Source organism: Zingiber officinale, chromosome 3A (assembly GCF_018446385.1).
Source record: "Zingiber officinale cultivar Zhangliang chromosome 3A, Zo_v1.1, whole genome shotgun sequence".
Classification (NCBI taxonomy): domain Eukaryota; kingdom Viridiplantae; phylum Streptophyta; class Magnoliopsida; order Zingiberales; family Zingiberaceae; genus Zingiber; species Zingiber officinale.
In genome coordinates, this window is record NC_055990.1 from 35,580,951 (window position 1) to 35,584,803 (window position 3,853).

General features: G+C 43.4%; 1 pseudogene; it reads right to left on the minus strand.

Annotated features, from left to right (window-relative positions):
* Nucleotides 1-3,204: 3,204 nt before the first annotated feature.
* LOC122054398 lies at nucleotides 3,205-3,276 on the minus strand (annotated as a pseudogene).
* Nucleotides 3,277-3,853: the final 577 nt, after the last annotated feature.

Consider the following 3,853-nt stretch of genomic DNA (forward strand, 5'->3'; position numbering starts at 1 on the left):
CAGTTCTGGGTGGAGGATATCGCTATGTGCCAACGGCTAGCCCAACTGGAGGATCAGCTGAAGAGGCTTAAAATTTCCGGGGAGGCCTCCTCGTCCCAACAACTCCTGGCGACGGAGCAGCAAAAATCGGCCGAGCAGGCCAGTAGGCTCGGCCAGATTGAGGCACAGCTAAAGACTTACGACCGGAAACTCGATCTGGCTTCCACAAGGAAACAACGGGTCATCACCGATCTGGAGGAAAAAAACAAGGAGGCCCGACAGCTGGCCGAGGATCTGAAGAAGACAAAGGACTTCTTGGCTACCGAGCGGGAGAATCGCTCAGCCAAGGAGGCGGAGATGCAGGGCCAAGTGAAGCACCTTGAAGAGGAGCTGGCGGCCTCCCGTTCTGCTTGTTAGGATGTATACTAAAAGTCTAGCTTTTGTATAAATATTTATAAGAATCACATTGGTCAAATATCTACATTTATGCTAATTGTAGTTGTCCGTTTAATTTATATTATAGATAACATGGTGTGAGAAGACACACAGAAGTTCATGTTATCAGTTCCTTATAAATTATAAACAGTTGCTCACAACCAAGATGAAATGGGACAAACTATTGGAGTGGTTGTAGTGTAATTAGGTATTAGTTTATCTTGACTAATAAATTACACTAGTACACTATGAGTGTATTGAGTAAGACCATTTGAGGTAGTATCTTTTTATATTGACTATATAAAAGAACAATATCTCTATTATTATGGAAGTGTGTACTCTTAATCATGATATAATAACAAGCACATATTCTTAATATTTATTTCTTTAATTTATCAAAGGGTGCGATTTAGTTCGTTAAATCAATAGGCCCGATAAGTTGGGAAATGATATTATTTATATGGTGTGTTGTTGATTATAGAATGAAACTGTGTCCTAGTAATCTAAGTTGATGATGTCCCCTTGAGAAGCTCATAAGGATTGTCATGAAAACCCTGCAAGTGGACTTAGTCTGACATGATAATAAGGTTGAGTGGTACTACTCTTGGAGTGATGTGCGCAAATATTATGATCATTTACGCATGTTTTAGCGCACATTCACGTACTTTATGCATATATATTCATTGTATGATTGTCTCTTTCATCTTGTATTCATTATATATACTCTTTTGTTCGAATATCTGCTCTTTGTTTGATTTTGTGTTGACAGGGACAACTTTCTGAGCAAAAATGACAATTATCAACGCACCGGAACAAGTTGAAGAACACGATCGTGCACCCTTGCACGACCGTGTGACCAGACAGAGGGGAGCAATGCACAGCCGTGCGGCCAAGACTGAGGCGGATCAGCACACGGCCGTGCAGCCAAGACTGAGGCGGATCAGCACACGGCCGTGCATCTTTGCACGGTCATGCCACCCCATACCGAGACTAAGAAGTATACGACCATATATCCTTGCACGACCGTGCCCCATGGACTGAGGCCAGACACCACACGGCATTGCCAATTGGCACAACCATGCATCGCCGCCAGAGAGGAGAATGAACACGGCAGTGCCATCTTGGCACGACCATGTCGCCGCAGCCGTACCCTAGTCTATATAAGGGTTTTAACCATTTTTCGAGAGAGAGGAGGCAGGGGAGCGAGCCGTCAGTTGGAGAAACATCTTGAAGCCATCCCACACCGTCTTGGACCTTCGTCCAGCAATCTTCCACCACCATATCGACTCCAGAAGTAGAGGATTGGATCCGAAGGCCACTCGTCATCATTGGATAAGCATATTCCTTCTTTCTTTCTCTGTGTCTGAAAATTGTATGTTTATCTACATTATGTCTTTGGGTATTTCTCCGACACTTATGGAGTAGATCCTTTGTTCTAGGATTAGGGAGTAGTTGTGATTCAGTTTGATGTAAATCTCGTATTATGCTTATACTCGTTGGATGATCTTTTATGCTTTGTCTCAATTGCATGTTGCTTGATTGTGTAGAACTTATTAATCTCGTAGAGGGATTATCCCTAGATCGTACACCCGAGGGGCCCTAGTGACAGGGGTAATCCGTTCACGGACATCTAGGATACTTTCTTGAAAGGAGAGGAAAATTCTCCTCAAGGAAGCGAGAGACCAAACTTAGCTCTTAACTACTATTCTTAACTTACCAATTAGAGTTATGTCCTCAAGATTTGCCGAGGTGCCCTAGTGACAGGGGTAAATCGTAACAGGACTTCTTAGGGCCCTTCTTTATTCTGGTATTTAAGAATAGCTGCTTTAGTTTTCGGCAATTGCATGACAAAGGACAGCGAGTGTAGGATAAAACGTGACACATCAACACCACCACAACGAAACCGACCTCCTAGAACTCCTCATAACCAAGTGAACACTTCGACTCACCAGCTCTAGATTCTTCTTCCCGACCTTTCTTCCCTAGATTATTCATAACCATTGGTAGTCTAGCTAATCCTTAGTGAACAATTGCTAGTGCTTATAACCAGTCCCTGTGGGATCGATATTTTTATTACTGACGACGAATCCGTGCACTTGCGGTTCGTAACAAGTTTTTGGCACCGTTGCCGGGGACTGCGTCTATAACATTAGTAAAATCATATTGGATTAGACTAGGCTTTCTTTTCCTTTCTTAGTTTTCCGCATTCATTTCTTCTCTTTTATTATATTTTATTCCGCTATCATATTTCATATCTTATTATTACATGCGTAGAGCTAACCTTTCAGGAAAGTTACTACCCTTTGATCTAAAGATTGACAGGACCTTTCTGAGGAGAAAAAATCTACAGAAGACATTCTAAGCAGCACAAGAATCCTCAGAAATAGTCGACAAACTACTGAAAGATTACGCGACACCATATGCACGAGGGGTTCGGTCCAGCATCACCCGACCGCCCATTGAAGCCAACAACTTTGAAATCAAGTCCGCAATAATCCACATGGTCCAGCAAAATCAATTTGGAGGAGGACCACATGAGGACCCGAACCACCACCTAGAGTTGTTCTACGAGATCTGTGGCACTATGAAGGTGAACGGGGTCCCTCCAGAATCAGTCAGACTACTTCTCTTTGGGTTTTCCTTGAAAGATAGAGCCAAGCAGTGGCTGAGCTCCCTTCCAGCGAATAGCATATCATCCTGGGAGCAGTGTGAGCAGAAGTTTCTGGATAAGTTCTACCCACCTAACAAAACTGCTCACATGAGGATCCTGATTGTCAACTTCAAACAGATAGACTCAGAATTATTATTTGAAGCTTGGGACAGATTCAAGAGTATGCTAAGATAGTGCCCCCATCATGGCCTTGAAAAATGGTTGGTTCTGCACACCTTCTACAATGGGATAAATTATCACACGAAGGTATCTCTTGATTCTGCAACAGGAGGAGCACTGATGAACAAAAGCCTCGATGAAGCTGAAGAGATCATAGAGAATGTGGCGCAGAACCACCATCAATGGGCATCTGAAAGATCCAGTGGCTCTCTTACGGGGAATCCAATTAAAGCGTCAGGGAAATTCGATGTAGATGCAGTTACACTCATGTCTGCAAAGTTGGACGCTTTGACCAAGAAATTTGACGCCATGGGAGGCAACACAGCTAATGCAATAGCATGAGTCTGCAACACCTGTGGAAGTACGGATCACGCTCAAGACACCTGCCCCTTTGGGCCGATACAGGCACAGATGAACCAACTTGAGCAGTGTGATGCAATAACCAACTACAATCAGAGGCAAAATAATTCGTACTCCAATACATACAATCCTGGATGGAGGAATCACCCTAATTTCTCATACCCAAATAATCAGGATCAAGGACCAGCATATCAGAATTATCAGCCTGGGCAACAGAGCCACCAATCTGGACAACAGACCTATCAACAA